Source organism: Canis aureus, chromosome 8, assembly GCF_053574225.1.
Source record: "Canis aureus isolate CA01 chromosome 8, VMU_Caureus_v.1.0, whole genome shotgun sequence".
NCBI lineage: Eukaryota > Metazoa > Chordata > Mammalia > Carnivora > Canidae > Canis > Canis aureus.
The window spans coordinates 57,607,179-57,625,420 of record NC_135618.1 but is presented as its reverse complement, the minus strand read 5'-3'; the positions used below and the strand labels follow the sequence as shown (position 1 = coordinate 57,625,420).

At 45.7% G+C, this 18,242-nt stretch overlaps 1 long non-coding RNA gene across 3 annotated transcripts in view; it reads right to left on the bottom strand.

Moving 5' to 3' along the window:
• Positions 1-18,242, bottom strand: part of LOC144319235 (uncharacterized) — an 824,173-nt gene that overhangs the window by 63,688 nt on the left and 742,243 nt on the right. The gene's annotated exons all lie outside the window — the stretch shown is intronic.

Sequence of the window (18,242 nt, the reverse complement as noted above, 5' to 3'; positions counted from 1 at the left end):
CAGAATCGCTACCCTAGTGAGTCTTATCTTTTAGTGGGAGAGACAATTAAGCAGTCAATTCATGACCTGAAGCCAAGTATTCAGGAAGCAGTAAGTCTATGAAGTGGAGTAAGGGGCTATAAGGTAAAGGAGAGAGTGCTCTTTTATTTAGGGAGGTCAGGAGATCTTGAGATGACATTTGTGCAGAGACTTGAATGAAATGAGACTAAGTCACCCACACATCTGGGGGAGGTGATTTCTAAGTGGCAAGAACAGAAAGGGATTTACACCCTGAAAATCCAAACTTGTCTTTGTTGCAGTAATATACAGATTTTCCAATCCCAAGCCACAAAGAAAAGGTCAAGGGCTCAACTCTACTTCCTTCCTAAAGCCCTTAGAGAAGCTGATCAGACAGTTTCTGGGACCCAGATCTCCAAAGTCACCACCCTGCTCCTCAACTGAATTTAATCTCTTCTCCCTCTTCAGGCTCAGGGGCATCTTAGGAAACCCTGACCAGTATGGGAGGTTATCACTGGGACCTGGAGTCGTTATTAGGGACCAAAGCACAGGGATGACCCCCATCCAAGTTTGCTGGCATCTCTCCTGTGGCAGATGCCATGTCATTCAGCCTTGCTGTGTCTCCCCTGGAGCTTTGTGGTAGAATCTAGCCACTCTACGGAACTGGACGTCTAGGTCATTTTCTCTGTCTTACAACTGATTCGCCCAATGGCCAAAGCTCTTTCCCCGGCCTGCTTATTCATTGACAATTGCTGTAATATCTCTGATTAAGCACTTGTTCTATACTGGGCTCTGTGATAAGAGCATTATGGACATAATCCCATTTGATCCTCTCCACAAATATGTGAGGAAGGTGTGGCTATGAGAAAACTGATTTCCCGTGTGGGTGGAACTCATGAAGTGTCATAAACTCATGAAGTATCAGGACTGAGGTAGAAAGCCAGATCTCCCTGGTTTGGCAACTTTTTACCCACCTTTCCTCTAGGAAACTACATTTTGATTTGCTTATTGTCTTCCTTTCTTCCTTTCTATCTCAAAGTCTCTGGTTTTAGATACTTCCTGGTGTTTGGAGCCACAACCAGGCAGACCTGTTTCTGAGCCATACAACCCACCTATCCCCATGGTGCAAGCCCCTGAAGTTCAATCGACCCCTCTCTCCAACATCATCCCACTCAGACCAATACTTTTTCCTCATCCATGCTACTTCCATGCTCTGCTAATGACAGAGGCTAAGTGCAATGCAAACCGTCAAGTGATGAATACATGAGGGTGCTCCTATGGATGATGTGGAATACTCCAGGCTTCTGCTCTAGACCCCTGTGTTCAGCATATTGTTCAGTGCACAACCTGCGCAACAATATGAAGTGGCCCTTCACCCCCTATTGTAATTTTATAAGATCTAAAATCCATTGGTTTCCATTCAAACCTAGGCTTTATAGCAGAACCAGCTGGTATACTTGTTAAGAGAGAGAGAGCAGGAGAGAGAGAGAGACTGACCAATCCATCATCAATCCCCAGGTCTCACTCCAGACCCAGAGAATGAAAATTGGAGAGCAGAATTGGTTCTCTATTTCTTATTAGCATTTCATGGAATTTCCAAGAAGTCTCTCTATGGTCAGACATTTCCTTTGCCTAAATGGATCATGTGTAGCTACAGCACCAATCAGGAGATCACGCAGGTGGGAACTGGGATGATTATCCAGAAGGCTGACTGTCCAGCCTCTCCTGGATCCCCAAGCCTTTATCACAGGCTGATTGACCCACAGAGGATGGAATTCCAGGCAAGGTTAATGAATCTGTAGGAGCTTATGCTAAGCTCCATGGAACTTTTACCATTGAGGGATGACCACAGAGCAATCAACTGGCTTTGCCCCTAACTGATCTTGCTCTGGAGCCCAGCCAGGCCTTGATTTAAATAATCCACATTGTTCAGAGATAGTAGGAGTTTGCTAGGCTGTGTTAGGGGCTGAATTATGTCCCTCCCCCCAATTCCTATGTTGAGGTCCTAACTCCCATGAAACTCAAAATGTGACTATATTCAGAGATAGGGCCTTTAAAGAGGTGACCGAGTTAGAATCCAATGTGACTGGTGTCTTTATAAGAAGAAAGGACATTGGGGGGGTGTGAGCACAGGGGAACACCATGGGAAGAGATGGCAAAAGGGTGGCCAGCTGCAAGCCAAGGAGAGAAGCCCCAGGGGAAACCAAGCCTGCTTGCTTAAGCTCCCCAGTCCCCAAGGGTTTGTCATGGCAGCCCGTATGACTCTGCTGGGGCTGGCATGACAAATGCCACAGACTGCCATTTCCCGTGTGTCTGTGCCCTAATCTCATCTACTTATAAGGCCGCCAGCCGGACTGGATTAGGGTCCACCCAGATGAGCTCATTACCTTAATTAAAGACCTTCTTTTAGGGGCACCTGGGTGGCTCAGGCGGTTGAGTGGCCAGCGCCTGATTTTAGCTCAGGTCATGGTCTCCAGGTCCTGGGACTGAGCCCCACACATGGTACTCCATGCTCAGCAGAGTCTGCTTGAGATTTACTCTCTCCCTCTCCTTCTGCCCTTCCTCTGCTCACCCGTTCTCTCTTTCTCTCACTCTCAAATAAATAAATAAATCTTTAAAAAAAAAATAAAGACCCTATCTCCAAACACAGTCACATTCTGAGATCCTGGGGGTTAGGACTTCAACATAAGAATTTGGTGGGGGACACAATTTAGCCCATAACAGACACTGTAAGAAACTTAGGGAGAAAGAAAAAGGTAAGTATGGCTTCTCTGGATGATATACTTTGAGCTAAATATGGTTCTGGGTGCACTCAATCCTTCCGAAAGCATTGGGAGGTAAACCATATGGTCTCCCTGCTGATGGTCAGGTAACTGAGGCCTGGTGAGTAAACATCGCTTACCCCCCTTACCTCTCACCCCATGTGGGGAGGGAAGGGCACGTGGAGTGTGGATTTCTCCACAAGGCAGCCCTGGGGCCACCTCACCAGCCTCTTCTCTAGCCATTTACAACTCCCAACAGGACCAATTTTGCAGAATTGGACAGTCACAACTGTGACACTAATGGCACCAGGCTCTTAGTAAGGCTTGTTGCAGCAAGAGAAAACAGAGCAGAGCACTTAGCAGAGTGCTCAGGCCTGGCAGATGCGCTAAGCAGTGATGGCTTTTCTCATCATGATGATGATTTTTAAGCCTTGAAAACTCTAAGTGCAAGGAAAAGAGGCTATCAAATTGGTGATTTTGCCATCTACCTCTAGGCACCGCAGCCAATGGCAGGAAACTGGGCTGGGATGTTTTCACACACACTGGCAGCTCTATCTATCTATCTATCTATCTATCTACCTATCTATCATCTATCATCTGCATCATCTATCGATTATTGATTGATCTGTCTTTAATGTAGAGATAGAACAAAGGTGCGGATGGCTTAGATGAAATCACAAAAGCCTAGGTTTCATTGGCTCTCTTGAATGGGCTCTTCTAAATAGAACTAACCCTCAACCTCTGCCAGTGCCCTGCCCTCACACACCACACCATTAAAATTCCAGGCCATCCATCCTGCTGCTGCTCTGTGCACCCACATCCCTGCACATCCCATTACCTTCAGCATCATCCAAAGAACACAAGTCCTCCTCCCCTCCCCCACCTAGAATCCTCCTTCAAATGTTCACTGGTCAAAAATTCTTGGTCTTGAAAGGTTGGCCCTCCAGCTCCACTCCAGGGATCTGCTTCCTGAGAATCTTCAATAGTGAGGGGAAGAGAGAAACCTCTAATAGTTATAGCCTGTGAGGGACCCTTCATGTACCATATTCCTTATTGTTCCTGAATAGTCTACGAGAGGTAGTCTGGCAGGCCCAATGTTACTAAGGAGGAAACCAGGTCATAAAAAGTTTAGTTACCTGCCAAGGGCACCCAGTTACTAAAGGACAAACCCAGGCCAGACTGTTCATCTATCTTCCTGACTTCATCTTCCTTCTTTTTTTTTTTTTTTAAGATTTTTATTTATTTATTCATGAGAGGCACAGAGTGAGAAGCAGAGACATACACAGAGGGAGAAGCAGGCTCCCCGGGGGGAACCTGATTCAGGACTTTATCCCAGGACCCCAGATCACAACCTGAGCCAAAGGCAGATGCTCAAGCATAGAGCCACCCAGGTGCCCCTCTTTCTTTTCTTTCTTTCTTAACTATCAATGATTCTTAAGCCTCCAACTAATTTTACCCATGAGAAAACTAAGACTTAGAATGGTTTGGTGACTTGCTAAGGTCAGTTAGCTCCCAAGACAGAGGTAGGATCAGAAACCAGTTCTTTAAAGTCCAACGGTCCAATCGAGGGTCATTTATTCAGTCAACATAAATGAGCTGAGCTAATACATGAAACAACTCAAGAGTCTGTGGAGGCCCGAGTGGAGGAACAAAATAGGATCTATCCATTAAAAGGAATGGCATTCTCATAGATGCTACAATACAGATGAACCTTGAGGATATAATGCTAAACCAAATAAGCCAGTCACGAAAGGACAAACAATGTCTGATTCCTCTAGTATGAGGTCCCTAGAGTAGTCAAATCTGTAGAGAGATAAAGTAGAAGGATGCCTGATGGGAGCCGGGGGAGGAGAGCATGGGGAGTTAGTGTTTAGGGGGTACAAAGTTTCCATTTAAGAGGTAAAGGGCTACGGAGATCAGTGGTAGTGATGCACAACAGTATACATATATTTAATACCACTACACTGTGTACTTCAAAATAGTCAAAATAGTAAATTTTGTGTGTAGTGTATCATAATTCAAAAATCGGGGGGAAAATGGATTGTCCACCTCCTGTGCCCCAGGTGGCCTCCTGGGCACAGAGTTCACCCCTGCCATTCTAGAAGGAGATGGGTGATGAACAAGAAATCTAACAAATAATTTGGATAATATGTTAAAAGTTAGTAAAAAGTGAAAAGGTATGTTAAGATGGGGAAAATTGGTTGCAATTTTAAGTGAGTGAGAATATGATCCTTGAGTAAAACCTCGAGGGAGGAAGGAGGAAAGGGGTTGAGAGGCTCAGGGGTATCTATCTAGAGGGAGAGCATTCTGGGAAGAGGGAAGAGGAGGTGTGAACTGAAGGCAGAGCACACTGGCCTGCCTGTGCACAGCAGAGAGGTCAGTGGGAATACAGCAAAGACATTGATGGGCGAGGAAGGTAGAGAGGAAGGCAACCCTGAAACCAACAGTCATGGACATCATTAGAAGGACTTGGCTTTCTAACACGAGGAACCCAGGAAAGCCATAGTCATGACTCGGTTGCCCACACGGGCCAGGCAGGTAATGTCATGATCACTGTGGTTCAGGTGGATCTGTAGCAACAGGTGTACCTGCCTCATCTGAATGAGGCAGCCCCTACTCACTTTCATCTCCAAAGGAGAAGGCAAGACTGATGTGGCCTGAGCTTTTGCTATTCAACGGGAGCCAGAAACCTGGATTTTTATGTAAAGCCTCCTGATCCATTTTTTAAAATATTAGTAATGAGTTCCATCTTAGCAAAGCACTATGTGTCCCCTGCCCAGAAAGCATCCAAGAATAAAATTGTGACAAACTGACCCAGTTTGGGGGCTTGGCATTATTATACCGTGTTGTATATGATCCTAACATCATCAGGCCTGTCTGATAGATTTGGGGGCATTGAGAAGAATCAGGTCATTAATTTAATTACCTGTACTCAGACATGAGATCTAACTTCTATTAGTAAAGTTATCTCTTGGGACACCTGGGTGGCTCAGCGGTTGAACATCTGCCGTTGGCTCAGGGCGTGGTCCCAGGGATCCAGGATCGAGTCCCATGTCGGGCTCCCTGCATGGAGCCTGCTTCTTCCTCTGCCTGTGTCTCTGCCTCTGTGTGTGTGTGTGTCTCTCATGAATAAATAAATAAAATCTTAAATATATATATATACATATATATATGTATATATATATAGTTATCTCTTTGTGTTGCAACGATCGGTGCATGTGTATGCATCTCTGACTGTTGCTAGATTAAGCTGGTCAAGCCCAGGGACTGAGCCTTCTTTGGCTTTGAATCCCTAGAAGAAAGCTACACACCTAATGGGCCGGAGGTGGTGGTGGGGGGGATGTAATTACTTATGGAACAAAGCAATAACGGTGAATGTATAAAAATAGCTTGCAAATGTATGGAGGACAGGAGGGAAAAAAGAGACACAAATATAAAATTTGGATTGTGTCAGAGGTTGGCATTTAAGGAAGTTCTTTTTTTCTGTTTCCCAAACTTCCCATGCTGTTATTATATTGATTTTATAATTGTCAATGGGAGAAAGTGTTATAATTTTTAAAAATCAATTCATCTTCTAGGCCTCTCCTTCCACAGTTGCCTGCCCAGGGGTGAATTCACTCAAGGGCCCCAAGCACTCACTCACACCAGTGAACTCATAACCAAAGCATTTACAATTAAACGTCATAGTTACAAATGGGAATTCACATGATCACATTGTATTAAGACCACCTGATATCTTCTCTACACCAAAGAGTCAATCCAGCCCAGCCCAGATAATTCCCACCAAAATTTCTGGGCTCTTTGTGCAAAAGGTTGTATCTAAGAAATTGCTGAGTCTTCTGCAGTGCAGATAAACATGGCGAGAAGCAGGGTCTGGGTGAAGGGACAAGCAAATGACATGTTGGCTTCACAGGTCATAGTGGGTGGTCCAGGCACCATGTCTAAGAGGGAACATTCACGTCCTCATCCCACATGGTGTGGGAAGTCAGTTCTGCAGCCAAAGCATGGCTCAGTGGAAGCCAGGTGACAAACACTGGGAGCCAGATCCGTAGGAAACATCCCTCCACTCCCTCCCAAGTCTACCTGCATGCGCTCATCCATTGGGAAAATGATGTGATGTGAGTATTTGTCAATGGTGTTGGAGCGGCCAAATGCCCTATGCGCAGGGGTCCATGTGGGCTCTGATGCAAGAAGAGAGGCCTGGGAGAGACGAGGCATGGGAATGGATCAGTTCTCAGGGGACATACCTACTCAGAATCTCTATCCTGTGGATTGAACCAACACAGTGGACAGGAAGACGGAACCACCTTGCCGTGATGGACTCTGGTACTTCAGACCCACCTCAACCCTACTCCGGTCTGACTAAAGAAAATAAGGAAACCAACAAATGAAAAGCCTGATAGCCAAGCGAGAACTCGGCTACCAGCTTTGTTAATTCCCAAATTCCTCCTTGACCCCTTCCCTCCACGGAGGGAAGCCATCTGCAGGGGGGTGTGGATCTGACTCTAGATGGTTTCAATTCTACCCCCCATGCCTTGGGGTGATGCTGTTCTTAGAGCAGACACAGAGTCAATCTACCACTAACTGGAAAGAAGAGAGAGAACCGAGCCATCCCCTCCTCCAGTCCCTCCCTCTGAGCACGGGCAGAACACATGTACCAAGAGACCTCGACACATGTGAGCAGTGACTCTACCTCCCTTAGAGAAGAACAAGGAACAGGGGTAGAAGGTGTCTTTACACCATTTCTTTTTTTAATTTATTTTATTTATTTATTCACAAGAGACACACACAGAGAGAGAGGCAGAGACACAGGCAGATGGAGAAGCAGGCTCTACGCAGGGAGCCCGACATGGGACTCGATCCCGGGTCTCCAAGGTCACACCCTGGGCTGAAGGCAGTGGCAAACCACTGAGCCACCCGGGCTGCCCCCCCCCTTTTTAAAGATTTTATTTATTTGAGAGAGAGAGAGAGAGAGAGAGCACGAGCAGAGGGGAGAGGGAGAGGGAGAAACAGACCCTGTGCCCAGCAGGGAATCTGACGTGGGGCTCGATCCCAGGACCACGACCCGAGCAGGAGGCAGCTTCCCAACCACATGAGCCGCCCAGGCGCCCCTCTTTTTTTTTTTTTTTTAAGATTTTAATTATTTGACAGAGAGAGAACACAAGTAGGTGGAGTGGCAGGTAGAGGGAGAGGGAGAAGCAGGCTCCCTGCTGAGCAGAGAGCCCCACATGGGGTTTTGATCCCAGGACCCGGAGAATATGACCTGAGCTGAAAGCAGACGCCTAACCGACCGAGCCACCCAGGCGCCCCTACACCCTTTCTTGAAAGGGTTGAGAAGCACTGGCAAGTTTCCTTTTCTGTGCAAGTGCAAACATGACAAAGAACATAGCTACCGTAGGTTAGACACCCGCTGTGCCTCCCACCAGGTCATCCATGGCCTGAGCATCTTTTCACACTCACCTAACCCTCCCAGCAATCTTACGAGGTAACTTGGCGAGATGAGGCTCCGTGAGACCCAGGGCCCCAGCTGCTAACCGGCAGTGCCAGGCAAAGGGCCCGAAGCACCGCACGGTGGACTCTGAACCTCTGTGCCCGAGCTCACCCGCAGCCCTACACCAGCCCCTTATCCCGGGCTGAGGGGAAGACCTTGAGGCTTGCCCACGGTTCCAAAGAAGCCGAGTCTAGCACGCAAGTTCATCTGAACCCACAGGGTGTTTAATTACCCCACGAGAGGGGTGCTGCTGATAAGCGGTTATAAACCCCTAAGCCTTTTATCTGAGGGGCAGTTAGAGACCCACTGGGGAGGATCCCACCGTCTGGCTTGCTGCTTAATCCCAAACCACAGCCGCCTAGAGGCACAGGAGCAGGTGGGAGCCAGAGGTTAATGCGCGGCCCTCCCCTCTGCTCTGGGGCGCCTGGGGCCTGCAGCCCGGGTGGCCGAGGCTGTGGTCGTCATCCTTGGCTGCACGTTAGAACCACTTGGGGTATTTTTAAAATAATTTTTAAAGGTTCCAATATAATTGCTCTGAAGTGGAGCCCTGGTATAAAGGCTTTCCCCCCCCCCCTTTTAAGTTTCCCAGGTGAATCTACTATGTAGCAGCAATGATGGGGGAGCATGGGGCTGGGAAATGCACCTGAACTGACAATTACAATTACAATCTTCCCCTAAAGTAACTTCCATCTAAGGCACCTGGGGCTTCACAGGCCAATGACACTTGAAATGGAAACAATCCACCACCACTTAATGCAGTTTAATTTCAACATTTGATACTTAAGCCTAGTCTGCAGGGAAGGGAGGAGAAGGGGGGCCCCAGGGAGGGTGAAACCCAAGGATGGGGCCTCGCCTATGGGACAGAATGGGCAATGCATTGCCCTTGTTTGAGTAAACACACCCAGTGCTTAATGGTGCCTAATGGTGCCTGTAATTGATGTCTAAAGTTATTTAAAAGTAAATTTACTAGAAAATAATTAGCAATTTTATAGTTCACTACTTCCTCATTTTGAGGATAAAATTTTTTTCAATGGTTTTATCAGGCACCACAATACAATTGTGCCATGAAATCACTTGCCCAACATGGAGGAAGATGTGGGACCCCCCCCCCGCCACTCCCCAAAGAGATATATAGATTTTTAAAAATTATTTGATTGGCTATTTGCATCCATTGGAATGTAGGCCTATCTTTCCCTCTACCACCCCCTCTCCCATTTGAATCTGCAATAAATTATTTTTAATCAACATTAAGGGGTAGCTGTGGGAGGGCAGCTTAGGGATGGTTTAGCTTTGACCTTGGGAGTTCTTAGCCTTAGCAGTGGGAGTAGAGAAGAAAATTGTTTCCTCATTAGGCCAGATACATCTTTCCTTAATGAGCTCTTAGAAATATTCATTGCAACACATTAGCTCACCTCTCCCTCTCTCCTCTCTCCTAGCAGCTAGCCCAGGGCTACAGGAGATGGAGTGATAGAAATGCATGTACTAGGAGTGCCTGAGGGGGGCAGTCGCTTAAGCATCTGACTCTTGGTTTCCGCTCAGGTGGTGGTCTCAGGTGGAGAGATAGAGCCTCGCATAGCGTTCTGTGCTCAGTGCAGACTCGGCCTGGGCTTCTCTCACCCTCTCCCTCTGCCCCTCCACCCTACTCTCTCTCTCTCAAATAAATATATCTTAATAAAAAGAAAGAAATGCATGTACTAAAGATCTCCTAAAGAATTTGCTTGGGTGTCTCTTTCCAGAACCCTCCTCTCACAGCCAATAAGGAAATGAGTGGCTACTGTTTTCAGTACAGATAGAGGTTCTCGGGGCCTTCTACCAACCTGTGGATGATGACCAGTTTCTGCATCTGGGAAATGGATGAGATGAACTACAAGCTTGGTCCATGGGCCAGAGGCATCGGCATCCTTGGAAGTTTGTTAGAAGTGCAGAATCTGGGGACACCTGGGTGGCTCAGTGGTTTAGCGCCCAACTTTGGCCCAGGGCATGATCCTGGGGTCCCGGGATAGTGTCCCACATTGGGCTTCCTGCATGGAGCCTGCTTCTCCCTCTGCCTGTGTATCTGCCTCTCTCTCTCTGTCTCTCATGAATAAATGAATAAAATCTCAAAAAAAAAAAAAAAGTGCAGACTTTCAGGTCCCTTCCCAAAGCTATTGAAATAGAATCCCTAATACCTGGCAGGGGAGATACCATGATCATGAAATAGAATCCTTAGGGGTATGGGCCAGAGACTTACGTTTTAGTAAATACTTGTGTTTTCAAGTACTTTTTAATGCATGCTTAAATTTAAGAACCAAAGCCCTATGAGGATACTGTGAGCAGCAAATGAGACAACAAATGAGAATACACTTGGAAGAAAACAAGTGGAAGGTGCTATGGAGCTTTGGGGTATTATCATCTCCCTGCATATCATTAAGTGTAAATGTCACAAAAAAATATTATGCAGTAGAGGCCTAGAAACTTCATCTTGTAACATCAACAAAACTCTCTGTGCTGTTCCATCTTGAACCTTTTAGCGGCAGACACACATCACGAAGCAGGCTGATGTAAGGGTTTAAGTTCTCATGCAATTGGAATGAAGATGTGACCCACACACCCTGCCTACAAGCACTCCAGTGCTGCTTAAAAACAATAGGGTTGTACACGCCAGATAAAATAGTTCTGCAAGCTTCATGGCCTGAGGACCAATGATACACACCATACAAATGTTTGGATGGGGCACTCAACCACTGATGGTTCAGTGGTTGAGCAACTGCCTTCAGCTCAGGTCGTGATCCTGGGGTCCTGGGTTCGAGTTCCACATAGGGTTCCCCACAGGGAGCCTGCTTCTTCCTCTGCCTATGTCTCTGCCTGTCTTTCTGTGTCTCTCATGAATAAATAAAATCTTTAAAAATTTTTAAAAACCCACAAATGTTTGAGCTGCTTGACGAACATGTGTCCCCAGTATGGCTTTTATAAGTAATAATTTATCAATCAATTTTTGCCACCATAGGAATTAATTAAGAGTCTAAGTGCCGTCCAGCAATTTTCCAGAGTGACAGGTTATGGGAGCCATTTCCCCCAAGTCCCGATAAAATCACCTCTGAGAAGGATGCGATCCTTTCCCTCTGTATGAGAAGTCTCTGTTCACTCTCTGGCAACAAAGCACTTCATAAGAATCCAGAGCACGGTGAGCAGAATAATGTCATCTGGACAGTCCTTCCTCAAGGTCATGCTTAGCGCTGGCTATCTGGGAGGAGTAGCCTCTCTGTTAGAATGGCATAAAATGATATAATGACTGTTTTAAAGGAGGGGGAACTCCTCATGTGGACTGAGCCTTACCCAGCAAATTGAGTTACCTGTCCTTCCAAGAAGTTTCCTTCTAGTAAAAATGACCGATAGCCTCGGGCTTTCTGGGTGTCGGATGTGCAAGGTGCAAGCGCCTAGCTGTCGGGTCCCGCGTGCTCTCCGCGTGGCTCTAAGCTGTGCACTGCCTGGGCAGACAGGTAGGGAAAACCTCCTCTGGGATCGATTACTTAACCTCTCTCTTTTGTTTCTTCTTCCTCAGAATGGGGATCATAACTGAACTCAGAGTCAAGTGCTAATATGGTTACGGAAACGATTTATAACCTGCAGCCTGCAGAGTTAGGGAGTCCATTCCATAGCTCATTTGTGCAGGTCCAGCAATAGCTCAGTAAATCTCTTTCCTCTGGGGTCTCCACGGTGACAGGGACCGGCTGGTACCAGGCTGGAAAACTTTCCACTGGGTACTTGAGAGGAATATCAAATCTCTTCTCTGCTTTCCTAAGGAAGCCCAGGGAAGCCCTAGAAGAGAAATGCCTGAGTTAGGGTCCTAGCTCTGTCACTTAATATTTATGTGACCCTAACTCCCAGGGGTTTCATTTCCCTCATCTCTAAAATGGGACAATCGGGGGGGGGGGCACCTGGGTGGCTCAGTGGTTGAGGATCTGCCTTTGTTCGGCTCAGGTCATGATCCCGGGGTCCTAGGATCGAGTTCTGTATCAGGCTCCCTGCATGGAGCCTGCTTCTCTGTCTGCTTGTGTCTCTGCTACTCTCTCTGTGTCTCTCATGAATAAATAAATAAAATCTTAAAAAAAAAAAAAAGAAAATGGAACAATCGGCCCTACCTCATTAGTGCTTATGAGGGTTGTTTGGTAAAACTGAGTACAATAATCTGCATTCAAGAGCTTGGCATTTCTTTACTCACTCAGTGAATATTTATTGAGTGCTAACTGTATGTGAGCTCGGGGCAGAGGGGTACAGAATGGCATACCACAGCCAGAGGTCTCTGCCCTCCGGGGTTATGTTCCAGTGGAGCAGAAGTGAGCCACTGAATACATACAGGTGCTGTAGGCTCTAATATAAGAACATGCACTGAGAAGTGCTAGGAACACACATTTTATAGGCCAAAGGGATAGAGTTCCAGGGGAAGGGGGGTTATAATTTTAAATTGGGGGACTCGGAAAAGGTCTGGCTGAGACGGGGACATATGAGCAGCGACCTGAGGAAGAGAGGCAACCAGTCATGTAGCTTTCTGGAGGGAGAGCACTCCAGGTAAAGGGAACAGTACTTGATACTTAGTAGGTGCTTAATAAACAGTAGCTTAAAATAGAGGAGAAGCTCTGTGGATTGATGGCGTTTAGTCAGGCAGACAGGTGGCATTCTTATCATGATGATAAAAATGCCAAGAGGAGCATTGATGTCTGGAGCCTCCCTCCAGGAAGGTATAGAAGCTGTCTTCCTTGGACTGTTTACCTTACCCCTCAAAGTCCTTAGTGGAGTTTTCAGATGAAAAGTCAGATGCCTAGGGATCCCTGGGTGGCTCAGTGGTTTAGCACCTGCCTCCAGCCCAGGGCCTGATCCTGGAGTCCAGGGATCAAGTCCCACGTCGGGCTCCTTGCATGGAGCCTGCATCTCCCTCTGCCTGTGTCTCTGCCTCTCTCTCTTTCTCTCTCTCTCTCTCATAAATAAACAAAATCTTTAAAAAAAATTTTTTAAATAATAAAAAGTCAGATGCCTGTCATGGCCTGGCAAAACTTATAGTGAGTGGAAGCATGGCCTGGTTCTTCTCTTTCATTTATCCACCATGTGAGCTCTTCACAAGAGATCAGTAAGCTCAGCCGGTAAAGAGGCCACAAGAAGCAAAAGGGCTTGTCCACGGTTCAAGGGTAGACACACAAGTGGCAGGGAAGTGGGCTCAAATGAAGATTGTAGACTCTTCGCCTGGCGCTCTCCTCACTAAATCATACAGTGACTCATTCATTAAACTCCTCATGCATCCCTTTGTTCAGCGGTTACGGGATCAATCCTAAGACCAGGCGTCTGCGGAACAGGTGAGTGAGACATTCCTACCCCCAAGGAGCTCGCAGTCTAGCAGAAAGCAGTGGCTCAGGGAAATGATTTGCAGAGCCTCAAGCGGCTTGGCAGAGGATTTCAAGTGCACAACCAGTTCAGCCGGGGAATTCACCCTTCAGGGTCCTGAAGCATGAGTATCATTTCACAGGACAAGAAAGGATTGGTGTCGGGAAGATATCACAAGTACAGGGCACAGCATAAACTGTGTAGGGGATGGTGACAAGCCAGCATAACAGAAGCATTGAGTATGGAGTTGTTGCCATGGAGGAGCAGGAGGGGTAGTTTGGGGACAGATTTAAAAACCCTTATGTGTTACGCTGAGGAATTTGGAATCTATCATGTGGGCAATAGGGAACCATGAAAAACATTTTATGGGTTCCCTGGCATCTCCTTTTGGAATCATTCTCCGCCATTCAATAATGATGTTTTCCAAGACAAGGGAAGAGGCTGGCTCTGCTGGGTCCCCAGGTGTGACTTAAGCCAGACCGTGAGAGTACTTTACATCCGTGGCCATAGTAATTGGTTCTTGAGTGGCCATGTGACCCATTTTTGATGGAGCTCTTAGGAAAATGTATTTTCTGTCGAATCGTTAAATGTGGTTTTGGCTGAGCTGCAAGCAGCCATAATAATATCACGTGCAAAGGGACAATTGAAGCCAAAATATTGGGGGAGAGAGGATGTGAAGGAGAGGGGAGAGAAAAAGAGAAACCTTACTGGTTATTGAACTCCTAGATGCGGCTACTCCTTAAGCCGATCACCTTTTATAAATTTGTTACACAGAGCTGCTAAATTCCCTTTAGTCATTAATCTTCTGTTTGAGTTGTGCTGTCTCCCAGGTCTAGCTAAAGAAGTGACTGACTAATACAAGAATCACAAGTAGTTTATTAGTAAGAAGATGATAGTCTCACTTGTCAGAGTGACTCCAGACACAGAATGAATTAACAAGGAAGTAAAACAGTGAAAGGAAGACCACTTGTGGGGAGGCTTCAGAAGACCATGCAAGAAGAATGTAAATGTTGAATATAAGTATATCCCATGTGGAATGCCTGGGTGGCCCAGTGGTTGAGCGTCTATGCCTTTGGCTAAGTGTGTGATCCTGGGGTCCTGGGATCTAATCCCGCATCAGGCTCCCCACAAGGAGCCTGCCTCTCCCTCTGCCTATGTCTCTGCCTCTCTCTCTGTGTCTCTCATGAATAAATAAATAAATCTTTTTAAAAACGTATCTACAAAAAAAGTATATCCCATGCAATTATCTGCTAAATCTGACAGTGATGAGAAGTAGATGAATTCTGGACATATTTTCTTTTAAATTATATGCAGAGTATAAGACACAGGGAGGAGCAAGAATGAACATAGGCTTTGGCTTGGAAAGACAGAGAAGCTACTTGCTCAGCTGGCAAGACATTGAGAGGAACTGGTTTGGGTGGCTTAGAATGTCTAGAATTTGACTTTGATGCATGAAGATTGAGATACGTTGTCTGAGGCAGCCAAACAGACAAGCCCAGGGTAGTATGATGTAAGAATCTGAGAGAAAGCTCTGCACTAAAAATCCGAGATTGGGAGTCCCCAGCATAAAGATGATGCTTGAAGTGATGAGAATGTAGATCACTGGAATAAGTACAGATAAAGAAGGATAAAGAAGGACTTAGGGGCACCTGGGTGGTTCAGTGGTTGAGCATCTGCCTTTGGCTCAGGTCATGATCCCGGGGTCCTGGGATCGAGTACTCCAACAGGTTTAAGGAAGCCTGCTTTTCCCTCTGCCTGTATCTGCCTCTTTCTCTCTGTGTCTCTCATGAATAAATAAATAAAATCTTTTTTTTTTTAAGGACTTAGCCCTGGAAAATGAGCAGCAACAGCAAGTGAGGTTGAAGAGCAACCACTAGTATAGAAGGGAAATTCGGGGAGTGGGTCTTGGGGAGCCAAGTCAGGAAGGTGTTGCAAGGGATAGATGAGTGACCAACTAACTGAATACTGCTCATAGGTTTAGAAGCAAGAATACATGATTGCTCAAAAGATATTAACTATTACTATTGTCAATATTTATCCTTAACTCAAGATAGAGCCTCTGGGAGCGTTTTATCTTCATGGAAGTTGTTTACAGCCTGACTGGAATTTAATAGGATTTGTGTAACTTGGGATATTAGATGATCATCCCTATCCTTTGGGAGAAGACCATCTCTAGGTCTGAAGTGATAATAAGCTCCCTGAAATTTGAGAAGTGCCAGGAGGAATCTGTAACTTCCACAACCTTGGTGGTGCTGAACAGACACTAGATCTAAAGACGTGTTCTGAGATGTAGCTTTTGATAGAGATAGGATAGATTTGGGAGGGAATGAGAAAATGCACTGTAACATGAGAAGTAGGGCAGGGTCCATGTGGGTTTGAGGTCAGTTCTGTCCCTTTAACGTAGGTGTGATATACCTTGGCTGATCCCATGATTCTAGTTAACATCATGAGGCCATAATGATTTCTCTGGATACTGTCTACTTGCTGATGGATTGTCTTTCTTGTCTTGTGGACTGCAAGGGACTTACAATTTCAAATACCTTAATATGCAAAAGACTTCTGTACAATTACAAAGTGTCTCAAGCCATGAAGATGTTTATTCTCTCATTTAACAAAAAGCTTGGGGGTAGGCAGTTACATGGGTGCAGGATTTACAAGGCCAAGAAAGTGCCAGTGCTCTGACACCCTCAGTGTTGGCTGTGTTTGTGGCCTCATGGTCACAACACGGCTGCCACAATTCTAAATCTGTCATCCTTTACCAATAGCATTCAGAAGTAGGACAAAAATGGATTCCTATCCTCTTATCATTGGTCACCTTTTCTTTTAATCCTTAAGGATTATGTTTCTCAAGATCCTTGAGCTGACCACTGCTCAGAGCCCACCGATCTTTAGAGGGGTCACATGTCTCCTGGCACTGGGAAATTAAATGAGCATAACTGCTTGGACTGGTCATGGTTCATTCTTTGGGATTGAAGAAGAGGTGCATTTTCTATGCACATACTGCCACCCTGCCAAAATAAAACTAAATAAATAACAAAATAAATAGATAAATAGATAAATAATAAATAAATAAATATTAAAACAAAACCAGGGTTCTCTTATGAAAGAAAGGGGGAAGTAGGTAGCTGGGGAAATGCTCTCAACAGCATCTATCATAGGAACTATAACCATTAATAATATAGGTTTGAGAGCCAGCTTATGATTTGTTGGAACCATGAGAATGAATGAAACCAACAACATCCACACAATGAGAAATGGACCAAGCAATCTCTACCATTGATTAAAATTAAAAAAAAAAAAGAAAAAAGAAAAAAAAAAGAGGAGGAGGAGTGGAGGAGTAGTCTGTGAAGCAGAGTTAGGAAGAGATCAAAGGTGGGCAAAGTATCAGGAAGAAGCAAGCAAGAGCTGGAGGGCTTCATGGAGCAAGATGGTGGCCAACTGTGTCCAGTGCCAATGAGGGACCAAGTAGGTGAATTTGATGATTGCAACACCAATGATGACCTCATCAAGCCCTTCCTTAGACTTACAGGAACCAATCCAGGATGCAAGGCTGTAATTGAGAGACTGTAGAAAGGATGGAATCTACTTTCCAGAATTTGAGCTCTGAAGGGGAGGCTAGTGCTGTATGATTTCTTCACAGGTGCTACAGAAAGTTTTTTGTACTTAAATTAATGATGGGATGATAGGCTTTGGACAGATGTTAAAGACCAGTGAAGAGGGAAATAAATGAATAAAGCACATGATCTTAGAAGCTGAGAGTTAGGGAGCCCAGGCAAGTATAGGAACTAATGAGTCATGAGTGGAGGAATTAGGGATTCATACCATAGTTAGCAATTTTTAAAATTTATAATAATGGCAATAATAGTAAGCCTACTGAGCTCTTTCTTTGCCACTCCTCCTTTTAAAGATCCTGGCACATATTATCTCTCCAGTCCTCACCCTGTCCTGTGAGGTTGACACTATCAGTGCCTTCACCTGACGGAGGAGGGAACGCAAGTCCATTGAGAGGGAGAGAGAGAGAGAGAGAGAGAGAAAGAGAGAGAGAACTTGACTCTCTTCTGGAAGCCACCTCCCTTGCAGGGGAGACTGTGAGGAGGGCAAAAAGCTGGAAAAGAAGTAGAAATCTCTGAAACAAATACAAAGGGCCTGGGAAAATGAGCAGCCCAGGGACGAATAAAAGGAATGACTAGCAGAACCGAGGGCCTCGCTGAGGTTAGAAACCAGAAATTTATAGAGACCTCAATCTGCATTCTCTGCTGCAAGCGGCAGAGCAGAATAAATGGATGATGGGATTCATCCTGGCTTGGGGACTGGTCCGTGAGTCTATGATTTAGACTCAGCCCTCCAACGAATTGCCTAGGGTGTAAACAGTTCCCATTCTATTTTTTTGCTTTTTCTTTCCTCTCAACAGGATGGCCAGGTTAATGAAAGCCCTATTTCCAAAACCCTTCCCCCCACCATTCCCAGAAACACATCCTGTCTCCTGACACTCTCCATAAACACTCTTACTGCGGCCAAAGCTAAGAAACCTTTTCTTCCATAAATGATGGAAAAGAGGGGATCCCCTGCTCCATCAGAAAGTTTTGCCTCTGATCTCAGAAAGCCACGGTGGAATCTTCAGCCATCATCTTTCTTCT